The following is a 23,275-nucleotide window of genomic DNA, read 5'->3' as shown; positions in this document are numbered from 1 at the left end:
CTTACTACTCTCCTTGGGACAACGGAGAGTCACACTGGAGCGACTGCTGGCAGCCTCCACCTCCCAAGGTCGACAAGGCCTTACCAGGCCTCACTCCCCAACCCAGCAGACTCAACAGCAGGGAACCCGCACTTCCAAAGCCACCGGAAGGAAAGAGGGCAAAGGCCCTTCCTCCTTTCTTCTTATACCCCGGCTTACGTAAAAATCGTAGGGAATACCGGGTAAATCTGGGCACTTCCTTGGTTACAAACTGGTCACCAAGGAAGGCCTAGGCCAAACTACCACACTGTGTTTCCAATAATTTTAATTTTTTTTTTTCCTGAAATCAAGGAAAACCAGTTTCATCCTATTTGCACTGTGTAATTGGTCAACTACCTCACTTTTTTTTCTTATATTCTTTGACTGATTCAATAAGTAGCAATAGCAGATATTTCATTTCATGCATAAATTCTCTTGTTCTAGTCCAATTTGAGAAAATCCCAGGTGTTTACACAATCAAAATCCATTATCACTAACTTAGATCCATAGCTATGAAAGAGTAGTAGGGACATGGTCAAACCAAACAGCTGATGGCAGGTCCTTCAGTTAAAATCATGAATACACTATCATAGGCATTTCAGCACTCCTGACAAGTTGTATGTCAGATAGGATCCGATAATCCTGAAAGAAAGCAAGATATGGACTCTGCATCACTGAAGTTGATGGTGCATTAGCAGTATAGTCTAAATTTCCAAAATTAATTTGCAGACACCAATATGAATGCAGCAGTCAAAAGTACTTTAGTCTTGACTGGCTAGGTTGTCAGACCAAGTTTTAGTGACAATTTCAGGGAGAAAAATGCTTTCTTGTCAAGAAAATAATAATCTCATGAGCAGTTGGTTGGGGCAGCAGGTGTTTTTGCTGGTCTACAGAAAGGCCAAGACAGAAATTCATAACACTTTATTCATGGAGAGATAGTTACTGAGAAAGCATTCAGTTGCTGGCCTCATGAGAATATTCAGCACAAAGCACATCCTTTAAAATTAATAGGCCAAGCACAATCGAACAAAACTTTTTTTTTCTTTTTTTTCTGGGAGTATATAAGGCTTCTCACAATGCACTTATTTCTTGCATTCTGCAGTATATACTTCTTTCTTCTCTGGAAACCCCTCACCTAAGCTATATGGTTAGCCTAATATTTTATCATTGGCCATTTGTTCTAGTGTGGACTATCAGCCTTGTCCTTGGCTGTAAATGTCAATCCAAGCATTCCTGGCAACAGCTGTACAGCCAGAAAATCATTAGCAGAACTAAATTCAGCAACCTTATCTAATTGCATCACCTCAGTCAACCTTTCAGTGCCCTCAGGTAAATATAATATGGTCCAAGGTTTTGAATACATTCAATTTATCTAAGCAGTCCCTAACCTGTTGCTCCTCTATCCCACATTGTCCCCAAAACCTTCAGTTTTGCTGGTACTGAAAATTTTGCTTGTGAAAACAGAGGTAAAAAAAGACATGGAGTCATTCAGCCTTTTCTGTACCATCTGTTTTTCCTACACTCATCAATAGACCCACATTTTCCCTGAATATCCCACTGATTCTAGCATATTCTCCTGCTTACCCCTAATGTTCCTCAGTACTTTTATCTGCAGCTGGGTTTTGGTCTTTCTGATTTTGCTCCAAGTGCTCAAGCAATTCTGTTTGTATTCCTCCTTTGTTGCCTAATTTCCACTTCTTGTGTGTTCTTGTGTTTCAGTTCATCCAGAAGCACCCTACCTAGCCAAGTGACTCTTCTGCCAAAACTTCTCATCTTCCTGCACAAATGCAATAGAGTTAATTTTTGAACTCTGAGTAAGTTTTCATTGAAAAACAACCATTTTGCTTATGAACTTTTTTCCTTCATGGCAGCTTCCAGCAGGACTTCTGCCTAACAATTTGAAACTTGGGCAAAGGAATTGCCAAAACAGATTGAAATCTGCTTTCCTGAAAGCCAGAGTCTCAACTCTGCTGTGTGTCTTTCCAGCTTTCCTTCAGACCCTGACCTGAGAGATGTGTGAACAGCAGGTCATGTACACTACTATAATGTCTGATCCCTCCAGCATCTGCACTGGGAAGCAGCCAATATGCAGTGCAGTAGCTTCTTGAATTGCTTGCATATTGCTGCCCTTCCGGAGAATGTCTGGATGGTTAAAATCCCACACAAAGATAAGAATGTATAGGCAGCAACCTTCTGTTAGTTTTCAGCTATCCTCATCTCCTCTTGGTCACATGGCCTGTAGCATACCCCCAGCACAATATCCCCAATACCAGTCATCAGAAGGTCTTGACAAACATATTTCCACTTTCATGGGAGAGGTCTCTAACACAGGATTCATATTCTTTTCTTTATTTTCCTAGATAGGCTGTAACCATTCATGGAAGTGTCTAAATTGTGCATAGTACTGCACCCAATCTTTTTGATTTTGATCTTTTTTTACAGGCTTATGGAAGTGCACGGACTTCCATAAATCATTATAGACATATTCTTATCTATATAATAGAGAATATATAGAATATAGAGCTTAACCAAGCTCTATATTCTAACCAAGCTCAGAATATACAGAATATAGAGCTTAACCAAGCTCTGCACACTGGTGTACAGGCACTTGAGGAAGGCCACATAATGGCTTATTTACAACTTTCCCTTCTACAAATGGCTTTGTTCTAAGTTATGCCTGTTCTCCCCCAAATATATAACAAAATAGAGCTTCTCTTTCTTTACGTAGCCCCACCTTTGTGCTTTGACTCCACACAGCAACATCTATGGCGATGCACTTCTGATCTTCCTTTTGGTTCTATCTCAGCATAAAGTCAGGTCAATGGAAACCAGGCAAAACACTAAGGGATACCACATCAGTGATGTAACAGTGGTTGGCAGAAAGGAAGCAGCAGTAAATTAGAGCTCAGGTTATGTGAGCATCAAAACACACCACTATAGCACAGCTTGTTTTCTGTGCATTTCACCTTGAAGTTGTCTTTAAAATATGCCCTAAAATATAGCAGCCACTTTGTTGAGTTATACACTTGGAAAATGTATTATTTCCCGATGAAGATGAATGTTTCCTCATATAAAAAAGCAAAGGTGACAAAAAACCTTCCAAAACAAAACCACAAACAATGAGAAATTTATTTTATATATATATGTGTGTCTTCATAATAAGCCATTTCTTTTTAAACCTAGTTAAACCTAAGCCTATCCCTTCTTTTTTCTGTCCCCCTAGAAAAAACAAAAGCTAGGAGAAATATCAATTTTTAGATTTGTCTAAAGTAGAGTACCTAACAGAGCTGATTGCCTGCAACTCCTCACTCACAGCTTCTCAGAGAGGGTTTCAGTGGCGTGATCCCCCTTCACTAGGAGGAACGAGTCACAAGTCTCTTCTCTGGATTCCAGGGGCAAAAAGTGGTTTATTTGAAACTCCCGCAGGCTTTTAAGGTCTCCGGGGGAGGGCTTAGAAAGACCAACGCGATTGGGCAAAGGTCCAAGGGAAAGGGAGTGGCTTGAGGGCTCTGCTGACCAATGGGGGATACAGGAGGACCAAAGTCCAATAACAAACCAGGGATTGGGGAGAAGCGGATGAGACAACCAATAATGCTTGTGCAGGGGTGGGGACTGGTTCAGGGAGGGGAGAGAACATGGCACTGTGCAGGGGGACCATGTGGGTAAGGGGAATTACATGATTCAGAGGAAAACCATACAATAAAAACACAAGTAGTCGGTGTTTTTCAACTCCGCTCGATCCAGAGAGCTGCCGCTGTGATGGACCTGCTTCTAGAGTCGTTCTTTCCAGGATTCATAGTCTTTGCATTCCCGCACAAGTACCTTGTTATAGTTTTATTCATAAGAGGAAAAAAGCACATAGAAAAAAAAAGGGCAACTCTCTTTTTATATTCCTCATGAGGAAACTGAAATATGTGCACACAATGCTAGAGTTGGTCTAGTTCAAAGAGATATGTCTCAGCTTAATAAGGTCCACTTTATTTGTCAATGAAGAGACTCCTGCAGGATGTGAGTAAAAAAAAATACCATAATTTGCTCTCCTGTTTCTGCTAGAAACTGCTAGCATCACTTTTGGTGCATATTAATGCAGCTCAGTACTGTCAATGAGGTGATTATTTGTTCCCTAGAGAGCTCATCTCACAGCTAGTTTTTAGGATCCCTAGGAGTTTTCATTTCATGTGGTGCAAGGTATAAATTCTATTCTACAGCTGATTCCAGCAATGCACTCAGAGAAAAACCATCTCCAGTTGTGGTTTTAGTCACTAATTTGCAAAGATACAGAAAAACGTGTAATTTTTCATTTTAGAGGGTTAAATCAAATGTTTCTCATTACAACACCTATGAAGCCATTATACATCCATAGAGGTTTCATCGCAGTTCATATAGGTGCTGTGACACTTAGTACCAACTGTAAAGATATAGTGACACTGACTTTCTCAGAGCCAGAATCCCTAAGTGCAAAGCACTCTGATGTGCTTCTGTAAGCATGTTTCTCTGCTTTGGTCCCAAATAAAAGCAATTGAAGCTAACTGATATGTGCCTAAACAAGCCCTGATCACATATAAGTATTTTTTTAATTTTGGGCTGGTTAGAGTTACTACATTTACTGGTGGCAACAGGGACTTAAAGGATGCATCTATATTAGTACTTTAATTTAGGAGCATGCTTTGAAAGGATTAAGTACTGCACTTTGGCTCAAATCACAGAGGCATCTTGGAGTACAAGTATGTGATGGATGAAACTGAGAGAAGTACTCCAGCAACTCAACTCACACCCTCCAAACACAAATGGACATTCAGTCCACTGGGCCAGACTACTGTTGATCTGACGTAATCCCTCTGAATTTCCTGCTGCAAAGACACTAGCTCTTAGCACTGATCACATCACTTTTGCTTAAACGTACGTCCTAATACAAATGTAACTGAACTTCAGTGGACTTCAAGCTTCTTGCGTTACAAAGAAATAATATTTCAGCCATTATTCTCTTCTTTTAACCCACTCACATAATCACAGAATCACAGAATATGCTGAGTTGGAAGGAACCCACAAGGATCATCAAGTCCAATGCTTAGCCCTGCACAGGACATTCCCAAGAGTCACACCACGTGCCTGAGAGTATCATCCAAACGCTTCTTGAAATCTGTCAGGCTTGGTGCTGTGACCACTTCAATGGGGAGCCTGTTGCAGTGCCCAAACAGATTCTGCACCTGGAATGGGACAGCCCTGGATATTTGTACAGACTGAGGAACGAGAGGCTGGAGAGCAGTGCTGCGGAAAAGGATCTAGGGGTCCTGGTCAACAGCAAGGTGAATATGAGTCAGCAGTGCCCTGGCAGCCAGGAGGGCCAACTGTGTCCTGGGGGGCATCAGGTAAAGCGTCGCCAGCCGGTCAAGGGAGGGGATTGTCCTGCTCTGCTCTGCACTGGGGCGACCTCATCTTGAATATTGTGTGCAGTTTTGGGTGCTACAATATAAGAAAGATATTAAACTGTTAGAGAGCATCCAAAAGAGGGAAATAAAGGTGGTGAAGGGCCTTGAGGGGAAGCCGTGTGAGGAGTGGCTGAGGTCACTTGGTGTGTTCAGCCTGGAGAAGAGGAGACTGAGGGGAGACCTCCTTGCAGTCTACAATTTCCTTATGAGGTGAAGAGGAGGGGCAGACACTGATCTTTTCTCTGTGGTGACCAGTGACAGGACCCAAGGGAATGACCTGAAGTTGTGTCAGGGAAGGTTTATCCTGGATATTAGGAAAAGGTTCTTGACTCAGAGGATGGTTAGGTACTGCAATAGGCTCCCCAGGGAAGTGGTCACAGCATCTGTAGATTATAATATATTTTTAATAGTTGGATGCAGTTTACAGCAATTGAAACACTTCAATTTTAATAAAGCACATCTTATTTTTTTATATTCACTTCCAATTTAATCTCTTCAGATTCTTTTTTGTAATCATAAGTTGTACAAAATAGTGCATTCAGGTCAACATGAAGATACCTCTGACATTTTTAAAGCATTTCATCTGTCACCCATGGCAGTAGTTCTTTTTGTTGATGCATGCAGTATAAACACTCTGACACCCACTGAAAACCAGCAAGTTGTTCAGAGCTCTGTCGGGAGTGTATGTGAAAGGCCTTCCAGTCCTGCACTGACAAAGTAAGAAGGAAGCACACCTTGCCATGCTAACAGATGCTTTAAAAGGCAGCCAAATGAACATGTGAAGACAGTCACCCAGGATGTGAGCTCCAGACTCTCCTCTCCTCAGCAAGAGAAGTCACATGACCCTAGAGCTCCCATAACTCATTGTCATTATAAGCATTATTTTTTCCTTTCAGAAAGGAAACAAAAGGAATAGGTACTGGTTATATAAGCAGCTGATTATGTGTAATACTTTACTCCAAATAAAATTCAGAATAGGATTTTGAATGTCAGCTACAAAGATTAGGTAGCTACACTGCACCTATTTCCTCTGCATTTTGCTTTCTGCGTTTAGCAGATCCTTGCCTGGATAGTTTTGTCATTATATCAATTTCACAGATCCTCTTTCTTGCATAGCAAGGATGATAGGGTGGCCACTTATGTAATAAGCATTTCAATAGAAGTATAATTTCTTTCAGATTTAAAGTTAGGTAAACTTGTTTTATATTGTGAGGACTAAAAAAGAACTTAGCACAGATACATCTCTGTCTTCTGCATTAGTAAAATGAAACGGGCATTTTGAATATTTTTCCTAAATAGTTTCAAAAAATTTCGTCTACACGATGACAAAGAACTACCATGATCTGAAAAACTCTGTATAAATTTATGTGATTATCTATGCTTTCATGCCATTTTCAAAGACAGTACTTGTGTCCAAAGGTTGGGTTTTCAGTTGGTTATTGGGTTTTTTCATCATTCAAATTACAAAAATGATAAGGAAGCGCTGCACCTTAAGCAGCTTTCCAAAGGCTTTCTTTTCATACCTTATATAAAATATTGCCTTTTTTTCACCAACGCACTTAATAAGCATCTTCCACTTTGTATTCCACAATCATTCCTCTTAGAGGCATAAGATGCTGCAGTAGTTATGGAAATTAGCTCTGTGTCCCCACTAGTGCACATTTTAAAACAGCATTATCACCACAGTTTTGTGGCATATCAGTTTCTGTCAGTGTTTGTATATATTCCTTCAAACAGTCCCTTTTAATTTTCTGAATGCAGACTCTGTAAACTCTCTCAGCAAAAGAAATAGTCAAAGTGCCTGGTCACAATGTCACATACACAAATCTATATGTCTGTATCTACACATATAGAGCCACCGAAACAAATCCCCTGTATCTAAATCACAAAAGTTAACTCTGCTTGGTCTCAACAGAATTGATGTTTACGATTGCTATAGACAGACTGTAGCTAAGTATCTTCCTTCTTTATTTATCTTGTTATTTTTCTAGTCTCACTCATCAGTGTGTGCCATTTTAGGAGTCATTAGATATAAAAAATGCCTCCTGTTCATAAAGGCATTTAAATGAAAAAGCGAGTTTGATTCCACTACATGTGGTGTAAATTTAGAACTACTGCATGTTTGTCTACATCAGCAAGCACAAAGAACATTAATCCCAGCTCATGAGCACACTGAAATCAACAACAAAGCTTTTATAGCTTTTTGTTGCATAACTCAAATCTACTATAAATGACTACAAAAAGTCCCCCTCCCTCTACCCTCGAAAACCTCTTTAAAACTAACCCCTTAGAATAATTATCTTTCCATTTTATTATTTATCATAGAATGTATTTCTGATGTGTGAGAAGGAAAGGAAAATGCTGTATTTCTTCCACAGAAAATGAAAATGGAGTTCTTCAAGCATTTTATCTTTGCTACCTAAAACCGTTGGACATAAATGCTATGTCCATTACCCTGTTCTATGTTAGTCATAGGGAAAATCTGCTTAGACTTTTTATCATGCTCTTCACTCCAGTGCATTAAGTGACCCGACTAGCGTGTATTCTCTTGTCAGAGGAAGCAACAGAACACAAGCGTTTCATTTAATACAATTCTTAAAGTAATTTTTATGTATATATAACCATATTACCATCTATTTATTTCAGGGAGGAAAGGCTGCAGAAATATATGGTCCATTCAGAGCAAACATGAATCAAAAAGTACAGTATGCACTTTGTATCGTTTGTTAGCAGAGAGCCAGCACAGCTACACAGCTCTATCATTGCTGTCCAGCTGCATCCCAGCTTAGAGGTGATGGATCATTTTGTGATCCATACAGGAAAATCACCCCATAGTTAAAAGCTTAAGTTTCTGAACAGATTGTCCTGGTTAGAACGGCTGGGACCAATTCATCACTGGATGGGTATAACCCAAAACTGTGTATTCTATAGCCTTCCATGCCATTCCCCAGAAACTGTTGTCAGTGGAGGCCTGCGAGGTGGGGGGATGTTCCTGTTCTCATACCCTTTTATGGAATTCCCTGCTCTGATAACCTTTTATGGAATTCCCCGCTCTGATACCCTTTTATGGAATTCCCCTCTCTGAGGGAGGGACTGAGCACTCCCGCCTGAACTGGAGAGTATATAACTGGGAGCTTCAGAACCTTGCCACCTCTCGTGGGATCCAGAGGAAGACTGCAGACCACTGCCTGAAGTTGTACATCATTTAGAATACAAATTAGGAGTACTTTTACAGCTTTAAGACTGACTGCTAAAGAAAATAAATAGTTTTATCTTTATCATGGTGTGCTGGTTTAAAAGTTAACCAGCAAGGGAAAATGAACTCAATTCAAAAGAGAGATTTATAAGTCAGAATAACAATTTATTAAAATAATGCAATAAGTACAATTATACAGACAGACAATTGGTTTTAACCCACAAAACCCAAATGTATAACCCAGCACCTGGGTATCAGAGCAGGGAATTCCATAAAAGGGTATGAGAACAGGAACATCCCCCCACCTCGCAGGCCTCCACTGACAACAGTTTCTGGGGAATGGCATGGAAGGCTATAGAATACACAGTTTTGGGTTATACCCATCCAGTGATGAATTGGTCCCAGCCGTTCTAACCAGGACACAGATAAGTACCGCGGTCCGAAAGGGGGGATGGGGCCGTGGCACACCACGGGTCCAGGACACAAAGGTGGGATGCAGGTATATCCTTTATTCCAGCGCGCACACGGTTTTTTATCAGCTCCGGAGGGGAAAAGGTCAGAACACAGGGCAGAGCATGAGACAGACAGGCGGGGGGACAAACCAGGATAGGGACACGGGCAAAAGAGGAGCAGCGCAGGAGGAACCGGGGAAGGAAAGGGCGAATGGGGGTTGTCTCCTCTCTGCAGTTTCTCCAGCCAATCGGCAGAGAAATAGCAGTAGGGAGGTGAACAAGCCGGGACATGCCCGGAAGATACAAATTCTGGGGAAACCTACAATGTGTATATACATAATAACTATAAAGTCTGCATCATAAAGTCCATTCAATTGCTGTACGTATTTTTCCATCTCTGAAATTGTTCCCATTCCGATTCTTGGTCCTCAATAGATAAGCCTTACACTATCATGGACACTTTTATTGTGTCAGAGTATGTTTATTGTGGAGCTTCAGTTGACTGGGATGGACTATGCATGAACTATAGCACCCAGTAACATTTCTTAGCTCCTGGTCTCTGGTCACATCCAGGCACACAAGAGCCCAGTTGCTTGGTCCCTATTTCACAATTTGGACAATCAAGAGAATAGAGCTACAGTACAGACTCTGGAATAAATCTGTCTACGTGCAAGCCTGAAGTATCCTTTTGTCAATGTTTAATTGGAAGTCTAGATGGAAAGAAGAAAACAGTCATTTAAGAAGAGAAGAAGATTTAAAGAGCCCTGTAAGCTCACTGGCTTTCCAAAGCTTTCTATTCAAGGTTTCACAGTTCATGAAAGACTCAACAAAGGCATGGCAATGGAGAAAAGAACATCTGTCAAGATGAGACAGAGTCCTCTAGCTGACCAAAGACAGTATAGAGCAAAATTGATTGTATGAGTGGGCTCAGTATTCACAAGTCAAATTTCTCTATATTGCTATGAAAATTAACTGCTCAAATATTATACAGTGTGCTATGCTCCTCTTGCTTAGAAAAAATAGAGTCAACTACCTGGAGATGTAGCATACAAATTATTTGAAACGCAGTTAGTTCTCAGAGTTCTGTTGAGACAGTATAATTGGGTCTGATTAAAGACTCTGCCTAAATACTATCCTAGTTATAAAGCTAAATAATATATTACTGTGGGCTAAAAAAATAAATCAAGAGAGAAGGTAAAGCCATTTTCCCTCAACCAGCAAAGTTCAGTTTCTCCTGTGCAAACATACTCATTGTTAAATAATGTCAGTATATTTGGATGTGCAAGCTTTTTTGGCTTTGGTTTCTACTAGTTAGCTCATTAGTAAACTGCTCTTATAATCAATAAGTTGCCAACCGAGAAGCTAAGAGTTTCTTATTCACAGTTTTGCATGTTCCAGTGTTCTCAGAAATATTGATGAAACTGCATCCTGTTTTCCTTAAAACAGCATCTCTTTTTGGTTCATTTTAGCCTCTACACCACAGCAATTGGAATATTCTTGATGTTGTGAGTAGTCTTACTGTGCCCAGAGTATTCCCTCTCTAGGCTGAAAAAGCTAAAATAGATGCAGTATGTTCTGCAATTGTTTTTCAAGAGCTGTTGTCTATCCCCAGCACCCCCAATTAAATCTATGAACATGCAAAAACGTTATCAAAAAAATTTCAGTAGAATTATCTGTCTGATACATATCTGAATATACATCTTCTGAATCTGTGACAAGTCTTGATAAAAACAAAGTACCCCTTTGCATATACTGTAGGGCAGATAAATGGACACTTAGTGCACAATCTTTAATGCATTCCAAGTTCACCAGCATTACCCAGCATTAATTTGTCCATATCCGTACTTTCAGCAAGTTGATATTTATTGTGAGATTTTTATAGGTTATGTAAGGTAAAACCGAAAAAAATTCTATGTTGTCTTTCTTAAGAAACACCTTTATAGCTTTCCACCTAGCTCAAACATGTTTTAAGCAGCTGAGTTTTTCATTCACAGTATTGCCTGCTATAATATTAAAGGTGCTCTAAAGTGTCTCATATAAATTTATCCCACTTCTTTGACAGGGAAATTGTTTATAATGGATGCCAGGATCTGGACCTATATATTTTTGCATACACTTGTCAACGTACTTTAAAACTAACAACCAAAATAGGGAACAAAGCAGAAATTCAGTTTACTTTTTCTGAAATGTACATTCATTAAAAATTGGTTCTGTCTAAAACATTATTTATAGTCAGTCAAAATATTTTGACTAACACACGTAAGACCTCTGACTTCAATCTCTCTCTAAGCAACCCAAGTTATAGCCCCATATATGAGTCAGATGTGCATCTGGCTAAAATTCGTTACCATCAGGAGTGCCTATTTGAAGCAATTTGGCTCTCTAACGATGCAAGCTTAACACACTGTGCTTCTCAACATCTTGCTTCATAACAATACTGCTTTCCCAGAGCTACATGCAGCATATTTACTAACACAGAAACATAAGAATCAAAATACGAGATCACAACAAGGTCCGTCAAATGATCTCTTAGAGCATCCAATTCAATTGTTTGCATTGGGAAAGTCTAAAATCACTCCAGATCAAAAACTATCTACAATCTTCACCAACCTTCATCTTGGTCTCACATCATTAGAGCTAAGTTTAAGCTCTGAAATGTGAGACATAATATGGTTTACAAAGTTGTTATAATTAATTGTAATGACTTTGTATATCATGATTAAAATTATAAGCAGGCAATCTCTTTTGAGTTTTGCTAAATGTTTGGTCCTATCGCTTTCTGTTGCACTGCAGTTCTCCATTTAATTACTTTATGTGTGGGGAAAAAATATCAGCTTTCAATTTACTATCTTTATTACACGTGTCCCTGGACTGTTTTCTGTAGAGCATGTAGATCTCCGTCTGAGTCCTTGTGGATTATGTTACCCTAATGCTGCTTAGGTTTTATGTAAAGATATTTAGTGCGTAATTATGTAAGGAAGCCTACTGTCTTGGATAGATATCTCTATTATTCTAAATATAAGTAAATAAAACAATGTTCTCATTAATGCCTCTTTTTTTCCTGTATTATAAAAGAGGAGGAAAAACTGCTATTAATCTTTCTACAGTATTCAGTATTTTGTACACTTTTATTGTGTTCCCACTTACTCATCTTTTTCCAAGGAAAACCCTCCCAATTTTCTTGTGTGAGAGCTATTCCAGATTCTCTATAATAGATATTGTCCTTCTCTGAATCCCCTTATAGTTTTTATTATCTCTCTGAAATGGGGTGAAAAACCCTGCACACAGTACTATACAAGAACCCTTATTACTGACTCACAAAAGCATTATAATAATCTCTCATTATTCTTCATCCTACTTCATATGTCTCCCTATATCATGCTAACTTTCCTGACTGTAGCCAAGCCCTGAATTGCTTACAATTATTTTTCTCCTTTATTAAAGCAATACTCTTGACTTTGAATGCTGTAAAGTGCACTAGGGGTTTTAATTTTAACTTCGGTATGCATTACTTTGTATTTATTAACACTGAATTTCAATTGATTTTTGTTATTCACTAAGCATTTTTAAGTTTCTGAAATTTTCTACTGTCTTCTTTGGTCAAATAAATTTCCCTCACTAGGGATTAAAGTGACATTTTAACAACCAGATCTCCTTGAATCAGTCAAAGTGGTCAAGGGAGGGACTTATCTAATAGCTTTTGAGTAAACCTCTCAATTCTCAGTACACAAACAAACAAACACACACCAAAAAACCCAAAAACATCTAAACAAACCCCCCAAACAAAAACCCCAACAAACAGTAGTTGCCAGGAAATGCAAATAAATAGGAAATCCTTTTTGAGTTATAAAAAAGTGGCAGTTGAAAATAGAGCAACAGAACGATACACAGTATTAACAAGGACACATAAATTGTGTTGAGCAAACAAGAGATAACTCTATTAACATTCCAAACTTGGTAGCATAATGAGAGTGCAGAATATTATAAATGCATTACTGTGTCACCCTGGATTGTGGATAAGTGAGGTTTTTTAATACGTGAATCAGAACAGTAATGAATTTGAGTACAGCAATGAATGATATTTTTAGTCTTTATTTTTTCCTAAACAAACAAAGAAACAATCAAAAAAAGACCTTTTAGCCATCTACTTCTTTCCTTATTTGTGTTCTTATAATTCTAAGATCTATAGAACCACGATACATCTTCTAAAAGTAATAACTGGCTTTACATAGAGAAAACATTTCTGACTACATTGTCAGTGCTCCACATACAAGTAATTTGTAATCATGACTTTCAGAACCATTTGTATAGACTACAAGCTTTCATACAGACGAAGAACTAAAATTTCCCATAACAGTTTCTATGAAAAGAAGTTCACAGAAAAATGTATTTTAGTGAGCATGCAGTTTAGTATAATCTTAACATACAAACTCTGATCTGCATAGGTCTGACTATGCCCTGAAATATTTTTAATTAAAAAAGCTACATCATCACAGTATTTGCCCTACACATTCTGACCTAAGACAATTTGGGTTTTTTCACTCACCCATACTGATAGACTCTTCCTGCATTGTTTCCAGAGTAAACCCAGAGGCATCAATGGCTAGGAAGAAAAAGCATAAATGTCACAAATTGCCACATTACACCTCTAGATATATCTCCAGTTGCTTATAATGACTTCACATATTTTTCTAGTCCTTCTCCTTGTAATGACATTTGCTTAGCCTGAACATTTCGGTCAATTAAACTAGAATGCTTTGTTAGTGGTGTTTCGAGGTTTTTTATTTGGTTGGTTGGTTGTTTTTTTAGTGGGGGAATTTAATCTCAAAATTTCATTTTGGGTAAAGACAAGTATCGCATTTTTCTTATTTTGGGAGGAAGAATGAAATATGTTTGTTTTCTTGAATAGTGTTGTTTGCTTTTATCTTTTCTGAAGCTATTTATCAACTGCATTAAGATAATAAATCACTATGTTTTTTGGTTTTAAAAATCACTCTCAGAAAATGTTTGGGCTGGGTCTAATTATGGTATCATTTAGTTTCTTCTAGAATTGCAATGCTCAAACTAATTGCATTTGCTCTCAAAAATAACTTTTCTTATTTTTCTCTCTATCACTCACTTCTATAATTTTATGACTTGCTTTTCATATATGCAAGTGAAAATCACATTAAGTTGTTGGAATCACTCAATCTAAAACTTTAGTTTTTGTTTACATATAGTTTTCAGAAGTTTCAACATAGTAAGAAACCTTGATACTTAATCCTTACTCCACTAAAACTAATCAATGGTTAACTATGGCTCTCAATCAGACCAGGACATCCAGGACTTCTGTACAATGCTAAAATATAGAAGTAAAACCAACTTGAATAAAAACAGTTTGATCACTGTTATGGAAAAGAGGGGGTAATGTTTGCATTTCCATTATATAATAATCCTTGCAGAACCTACTTGAAAAGCTCTGAAATAAAACAAGTTGTAACACTGACCTAAAACTCTCACCAAAAAAAATATTTTCTATGTGAATTATGTCTTCAGTGTGATTTGTTTTGATTTTTTGGGGTTTTACAATCTTATGTGTACTTACCTTCCGACATCACGTACAGCCCTTTTGCCAGTAAATACCTGTAGAATACCACAGAATGCGGTATTAATACAATAGAACCAGCATAGTTCCTAAAAATATGAAAATTAAGAAAAAAACCTAAAAGCGATCCACAGAAAGGGATATTGAATAGGCAAACATTTATTCCTGCCAAACATGAACCTTTTTTATAAAGTCTACTTTTTTCTTTCTTTTCTACTTTGAAATGCATTATTATATTATATATCATAAATTATCTAACTGCAAATACCTGTTGTAGTGTTTTGCTAATTAAAGGTTTTATTGAAGTGCCTTCCATTGTAAAACCCATACAGAAACAAAATGCGAGCCATCCAAGCTAAAAGCATTACACATTATGAATTGAACAAACCTGTTGTTTATACCCCATGATAGACGTAAACCACAACAACTTGCATACATGTCCCAGTGAGTGGCAATAGAATTATGCCAGGAATTATTTTGGTCCAATGTATGATTATATCAATTTAGAGGTTTCAGTAAGGGAAACGGGTTACTTTCAAAGTTTCTCATTCACTTTGAGGGGGACAACATTTTGCAATAAGTTTCTGAAGTTGAATGAAATGGGACAAGGAATGCAAGGGAGAGGGACTGAATTTACAGAGTTATGAAAACATGGGGAGGGGGTTTCTTTCTTCTTAAGAATCTCGATTATGTAAATAACTAGTCTCCCCTTTCTGCCTGGGTCATTAATTAGGACATCTTATTAATAATAATCATCCGATCTGTATACATCGAAAAACTCAAAACAAATGAAAAGAAGTTCTTAAAATGCCATTTTTCATTCAGATGGAGGGATCATGCAGGTATTTTCAGTGAAAGATAGAAGGAAAATCACTACTGACACTGGAGTAGGTTGGCACTTCTGTATGTGAAAACCTGTGATTTCTTCCTACTCAAAAAGGATGGTCAGTTGAAGTTGTCTCTGTATATTCACATTGATACTTACAAAGACATGAAAAGATTCTAGGACAGCAGTGCTGCCAGCAAGACAGTGCAGCATTTTCTAGTTCCTTCCCTGAGATGAAGTATTTAGTCTTTTCAATAAGCACAAATGCGAAGGAAAAATTGCAGCCTGAATGGTTTTCCTTAATCAGAGATGATTAAAACACGGTATGAGCTCACAGATATGAGCATCTCATACTGGCAGAACAGGTGTTCATCTTTGTTTAAAAATACAAAACAATGGGAAGATACAATGGGGTTTCAAGAGATCACCATGTGAATTAGGAAAGAACAGTAGGAGCTTGTCCACAGGACATGGATTATGTCCTACACCCAAAAGCTGGAATGCAATTTCAAAGAGCAGTCCTTAACTGGGCAACATACAACGTCTCCATATTACTTTTAAGACAGTTTGTTCCCAAGTAGCATGTGCACTTTGCTATTGCTTGCTAATATCCCTCTAGTCTTTGACTCAATGGCTTTTTAAATTTCACTGAGATCCTTCATGTAGCTCTTGGCACTCAGTGCTGCTTGAAGGTTTTCCTGAGTCAAGTTCACTACAGATGTTTGCCTTTCTGTAATCCCTTTCCCAGCAGAAATCTCCCTACTTCTCTACCCATTTTACCATTTTTTCTGTACAGTTTGAATGACCCTTCAACAGCTCCTTTAGAGATTCACGAATTTTAACAGCTAATTTTAAGTGAGATCTAACATACCAGAGGTACCAAGAAGCTACAAACTGAAGAAAAATATTCATTTGTGTCATCTTGGTAGGACCTTTGTTGATGGTTGAAGTATATTGCTACAGTTCTCTCTAAATAATTAGCTGAGAGGTGCTTTGGGAGTCCTCTAGACGCATAACCTTCATGCAAAAACAGAGATACATCTAAGTGTTTCATTAAGTGAATAACCACTGTTTATTACTTCAGAATATTTTTCTTGCCTTTCTTCTTTCTCCCTTGTCCTTTTCATGTTAAAGTACTTATCTTTGTTCTTTTTATTCTTACCTCACCACATTTCATTTTTACTTCCTTTCTCTTTTTTTCTCATCCTTACATTGCTCATTTTGCTTGCCCTTGGTGATTTTGCAACGTTATACTTTAATATCTAGATCAGTGGAGGAAGAGGTTGTAACTTGTTGATAAACAGATGGGTAAGAGAGAAAAGAATAAATCATCAGCTAGGAAGAAATAATTTAAGTGGATATCCCTATAAAAGCATCTATAATTTTCTGCTTATGTGTTTTGTCCTAAAAATCTTGTCTAGGATGTGTAAGAAAGGTACTCCCTTTTTGTGTCCTTCAAAGTTCATTTTGAATACATGAGTTACACGTACTTCATTTAGACCCAGTCCCCTGATTTACTGAGAAGTGGATTAGAGAAGATCTACAGGTAGATTCTGCTGTCATCATATCATGAGGCCGTTGCAAATGGTACAGCAATAGACACTGGAATTGTAGAAAACACAACTGTGTTTCTACACAAGAGGAATCCATCAACCGAAGATAGTTTCAATTCTTACAACACTGCAAGCAAACTATGTCCAGTGGGTTAACCTTGCTTGGCTGCCAGATGCCCACCAAGTCACTCTCCACTTCCCCTTCCTCAGCAAGACAAGGAGATAAAATGAGATGGAAATGTTCATGACTTAATAAGGACAGGAGACCACCACAGGCAAAAAAATACTCTAGTTGGAGAATATTAATTTAATTTATTGCCAAATAAAAATAGAGTAGGAGGATGAAAGACCAAACTAAACCTTGCCCTCACGCCCTCTTCTTCCCAGACCCAACTTCCCTCCTTCATTCCTTGCTCTTCAACCTCCTCCATGCTCAGTGGGATAGGGAAGGGGGACTGTGGTCAGTCCATAACACTTCATCTCTGCTCCACCATGCTGTTCCCCACTTCCAACATGGGGTGCATCCCACAGGATACAGCCCTTAACAAGCTGATTCAGTGTGAGTCCCTCCTATGGATTGAAGTTGTTTACCAAGTGCTCCAGCGTGGATTCTTTGCACGGAGCACAGTCTTTCAGGAAAGACTGCTCCAGTGTGTGTTCTCAATGGGCCACAGCTCCCGCCAGCAAACCTGCTCCAGCATGGATTCTCCAAGGGCTGCAGCTTCCTTTAGGACGTATCATCTTCCTCCAGCCTGGGATCCTCCATGGGCTGCAACGTGCATATGTGCTCCAAACGTGCCCCCACGGGCTGCAGGGGATTAATTTGCATTACCATGCTCTGCTTCTTGGGATGCAGGGGAATCTCTGCTCTGGCAGGGGAATCTCTGCTCTGGCACCTGTAACACCCACTCCTCTCCTTCACTGACCTTGGTGTCTGCAGGATTGTTTCACATTTTTTCTCATGCATGAGTCCTCTTTCTCACAGCTGCTGTGCAGCATTCTTCACTCTCTGAGTATGTTTTTATGGAGGCAGCCCGAGCTTGGCTGCTGGAATCAGCTTCAACCAGCAGTGGGTCCGTTTTGGAGCCAGCTGAAACTGACTCTGTGCAATCCAGGGACAGTCACAGTCTGTTCTCACAGAGGACAACCCTATAGCAGCCTCAATCCTCATCCCCCCATACTTCTGCCCCATGTACCGAACCCATATATACTCCTGACTCTTTCTAAAAGTCACTTGGAATGTCTAATTGTTTTCTGAACTTTTGCTTCTATGGAAGAACTTAGAAGTGAAAAAATGTTCAGCTAATTGTTTGTAATTCTCTGCTGTATCCCTGTATCTGCTCAGAAAGCTGTCCTCAGAAAAACTAAGCTGTATGTCACACATTTTCACAGAATGTATAACATTATTACTATATCCAGAAACAGATTTTAATATTTACTGAGAGTGAGAAGTTTGGAGGAGAAAAAGAAAAGCAACTACAAAAAACAAACCCAAGTGAATGAAGAATACATGGAATAGTGAAATGGCTTCAGTAACTTTTTTCCCCACAGTGCACTGCTTTGCTTTCAGCTGGATCTACAGTAAAAAAAGTTGAAAATAACCTCTTTCTGTCTAGAAGCCATTTTTCTCTTCTTTTAGTTTCCCTAGCACTCTAAACACGAACAGTGTCCCACCTTCAAAATCCAGAGCCTGAGTCTAACCATCTCCAAAACAGCACAAGGATGTATTGTGTCATGGAAGTGGCAGCACAGTAACCTGTTTTTCAAGATGACAAAATGAAGTGGGTAACAAAAGAATAAAGTGACAGGTTAAGACAAAGAAGACAGAACCAAGGTTACCTGATGAGGAAAAACATGTAGCTCCTATGAAATCTCAACAACAGGGTATTGAAGCAAATACCGTAGGGGACAAAGCAAGGCAAATTACATTGTATGTATTCCAAAGGTTTTAGTTTATGAAGCTCACAAAGTAGGCAAGAAGAATACATTTCTTGTACTTGTCATGATGGAAGTTGGTCCTGAGGCAGGATTTACATTGCAAACTGATATCAAATACACACAAGAAATCATGAATATTTATGATAATGTATTTCATAAACACATAGAGCCAATAACTGCTATCCTAGATAACCTGGTGCTGTTAAATCTACAAGTAAGGATGTTACAAAGAAAATGATGCAGCATTTCTATGTAAAATAGCAAATGACATATTCAAATAAGCTGTAAGAGTTATTATATCAGGTATAGAAAGCAAATGAAATATCTGTCGCTCGTTACAAAAGACTTGCTAATGTTTCAGCACCAGACTGCTGTGTCCTCTCAGAGAAAAATAGAAATTACCTTGAGGGGTGGAAGAAAGCACTAATTTAGTCTAAAACTTGAAGTAATAAACAGAAAATAGAGTACCACACTGTCATGTCATCAAATAATCACCAAATAGATAAAACAAATCAAATCAGTAAGAAGCACAGGCTAAAAAAGATCCAATAAAGATAGAACATCCAAACAAAGTACAGTCTCAGAGACTGTCAGGATTCATCAGGGAAACATGTAAGAATGGAAATTGAACTATAAAGAAAGAGTTAAATTCAGAAAGGGAAAGGTAGTAGGTGACCAGTTCTGATAAGCTAATGGCACTTAGGAGGTCAAGTGAAAGCTCAGACCTTTAGAAGGACTCCACCAGTTGCTTTCTGAAGGGGCTGCTGCATACTCAAACTTTGGGAATTTTAACTCAGAGGGAGAAACAAGAAAACGTCAAAAGTAGGTAGAGTTTTTCATGTCACATTAGAACAAAACCAGCACCAAAGCAACTAAGAGCCCTGACACTGCAAAGTGCTTTGCCCTCTGTCCCAGCAGGGGACTGAGCCCAGAACATCAGGAGCAAACAGCAAGTGTTCATTAAGCAGTGGGAAAAACCAACAGCAGCCACAATGCTAAAACATTAACTCCCTAGAATAGAGGAAATGGTCTAGAATGGCAACAACAAAAACATCTAAGGCAACATACAAATGCACATAATCCCAGGACTTCAGTTTCAAATTCTTCTAGGTATGTCTAGTACAATGCCTACTTTGTCAGAAGTCACAGCTTGGGGAGGCCCAAAAGATCTACAATTCCAAACTATCTATCGTTTTCCTAGCACAGTTTGAGGTGATGTGGCATCTCAGCTGTTCAAAGAGAAGCATTGTTTTCTACAGCTGTACTCTATGTTTATTTTGTATTTTGTTCTACATGAACACCATCCAAAAAATATCTGCACCACAATTTCCCTGCGTCTTAGGTGGTTAAACTTTTGAAGCATTTAAACACATTAGGAAGGTTTAAATCATCACTCCTCAAAATCACTCCATTTAAGCACTTAAAACATAAAACATGAAACTGTGTTCAAATAATGGATGTATGTTAGATGACTTTACCTGCAATTGTTGACCAAGTGCATTGAGCCCACAGAGTGAATTGTCGCAGAAAACAAAACACGACTTGCTTTCAGCTGCTATAGTGATATAATGACTAATTTTTTTTATAAAATCTTAGGATGACCTCCACATAGACTTCCTAGAATAAGGAAATATTGTAATTTTCTAAACCGCTTGGCTATCGTTAATGTTTATAAGAACAGAAGGCAGGAAATTTTCTATGGTATGTTTCATCCATTCAGTGTCTACCTTACACACACATAGAGCCAAATGAATTCCACCTAAACAGTAAATGAATATAACAAAGGTATTTTGAATTAGTATATGCTACAGAAAAACCAAGCTAAAGTAACAAGCAAGCCAAGATTTGTCAGTAATATGTAAGTATATGCACACTTTCATAGCTTTGATTAAGTAACTGCAGCACATTTAGCTGCAGTTCTGAACAGAGTCAAACAAAACCTTGAATTTTTCAGCAATTTAATCCATTCTAGAGTTTGCATGAGTGTAATGTGGCAGTTGCTATAGTAACAACATTTTTCCTTGGAACTAGGAGTAGATACAAGTGGAAGCGATTTCTCCATCTCACTGTCTAAGTTACTGTCGTGCTATGATTCTAAGCACTGACTCTAACCCAGAAACTCTTCCAGTTGGTAGTTATTTAAAATACATATAGCATTTTTTAAAATATCTCTTTCTGAATACTTAATTCTACCCTATGCTTCTCTGACTTTGCACCCTTTCATAAATCCAGATGACAATTCAGAGAAAGGAAAAAATTCAAACAATTGAAAAAAGTGATAAACAGATCAATTTATAATTTATATTTTATACATTATAACTAAATTATAATTTCCATATATAATATATAGAAATATGTCAACACTTATTCTCAAATTTTCTGCTTAGGACGTTCTTTGAAGTATATCTTGATGGCAATGCATCCAAAAGAATTTGAATTTTTTTTTAAAACTCATTACTTATTTATGGTTACTGCAAAGCATTTTTATTTTTTGTCACATTTTCACTTCAATCCCTCCCAATCAAAATAGTTCAGAATTGAAGCCATGTTGGTAATTTACACCCTCATAAATGCATAGCAGATTCTGCTGTTTTGATGCCTATCTTTCTGGTATAAAATGTGCAAGTATCATTCTACTTCCATTTAGTTGCCAAAGACTAAATCTGCTAAATTTGCTAGAGGTGAAAACATACAGTAGAACAGGAATGTTTATGTTACTCAATATATGTAATGAGCAAAAATTTAGGGACTGTGCTTTTAAAACTGTGTTGAAATAAAAGAAACGATCTGAATACACATATCAGGGATTTCAGGGGTGCTGAGCTTCCACAGTTCCAAGTGAAAAAAATGGGAATTGACATCAGTGGAATTATACCAGCTTCTAGCACCTGTGAATTTGGCCTCAAGGTGACCTAATATGCCTTTCCCATCTTTCATTTTTGTTTGACAGCACAATGAAAATATTTACTCCCCTTTACAAGTAAACTAACCAAATAAGCTATGCAGAACAGAGCATTCAATGCATTGAGGCAATTTCCTATGTAAGAATTGTTTAAAAAAAATTGTCATTTTCTTGGTTGTCTACAATTCAAATTCCTCCATAAGTATTTTTCTATTAAAAATTCCCTTAAAATCCTCCTAAGCAAACAAGAATATTTAAAATTCAGATAGTGAACAATCATTTCACAGTCAACTGCTTTTATTTCATCCGTGGGTAAGTTAACACAGATCTTCAACCACAATTTTTGGTCTTTATATTTCCAGTTATAAATTCATCATTTGTCTTTTGCAAAGGGTCTTTTCATTTTAAGCTTGTCAGATGTACTAGCTTTGCCCACTAGACTTGTAGTAGCAGAGAACAAGAAGCTGAGGCTTCAAATATGAGTACCATGTTCCAACAGGACTCAGTGGAATTGTTGATGCAGCTTGGGAGGCTTAGTAACAAACTCTCAATGTCCCAAGGAGTTTTATGGACTTCATTTCCAAAAGCTGGCCATGACTTCCAAGATATTAAATGTACCTTTCATGCTGGCTGTGACTGCTTGTTACAGAGCACTGCCTCTGACACAAGCAATGCCCTCTTTTATATAATAATAACCTGCCTGATAATGTCATGAGCCATCAGGAAGTGGGAAATAAGGTCTTGGTGTTCTTCACATTCTCAGATTATCCTTATCCCAGGCAGATCTCTTACAGAAGAGAAATGAGTATCTTACCACTGCTATTTAAACAAAACCAGTCCACAGAAAATAATTCAAGCAGAAAGAGCAAAAATGTCATTCTTGCCTTTGAAAGCTGGCAACGTTGAAAACAATTATCTATTTCACAGATTTATGGCAAGGACTAAGTACTTAATGTTTATGCAGTATCTCAGAGATAGCAAGTAATGTTGGGAGGATACATAAATAAGTTTGGAGGCAACATAAAGCCTCAGGAAGTCTTCCTACTTTTGGAAAATGAGGATGTACTGATCTTGTGCAATGTGACAAAACACTGTTAGACTGTAATGAAAGGTGAATTATACAGATGTCTTTTTTTAATATGAAGACTGTTTGTACACCCTCCCCTAGTTACCATTCTGAATTAAATTGCATTTTGTAATCTATTCATATGTGCAGTGCAAAGGGTAAATATTTTTAATGTTTCTCAACCATAGCAAACCACCTGTCATCTTTTTCTATTTTATTTACTAGATAACAGCTTCTAACTAGACCAGACCTTTTGACAGTTTCCTTGAAGTAAATTTTCTATTTCTTATCTAATCCAAATAGCAGTAATT

General features: G+C 38.0%; 1 long non-coding RNA gene across 1 annotated transcript in view; it reads right to left on the bottom strand.

Annotated features, from left to right (window-relative positions):
* The window catches only part of LOC113969218, a 17,498-nt gene extending 14,048 nt beyond the window's left edge, over positions 1–3,450 (bottom strand). Inside the window, exons 1-2 of the long non-coding RNA XR_003534788.1 lie at positions 3,297–3,450; positions 1,603–1,795 (exon numbers count right to left, since the gene is read on the bottom strand). This is a non-coding gene — a long non-coding RNA (uncharacterized LOC113969218). The remainder of the gene's footprint in view (positions 1–1,602; positions 1,796–3,296) is intronic.
* Between the last annotated feature and the right edge of the window lie 19,825 nt (positions 3,451–23,275).

The sequence above is a fragment of the Neopelma chrysocephalum genome, unplaced genomic scaffold (genome assembly GCF_003984885.1).
Source record: "Neopelma chrysocephalum unplaced genomic scaffold, ASM398488v2 Primary Assembly neopelma1_71, whole genome shotgun sequence".
Taxonomy (NCBI): Eukaryota; Metazoa; Chordata; class Aves; order Passeriformes; family Pipridae; genus Neopelma; species Neopelma chrysocephalum.
This window is presented reverse-complemented; position numbering and strand designations above follow the sequence as displayed.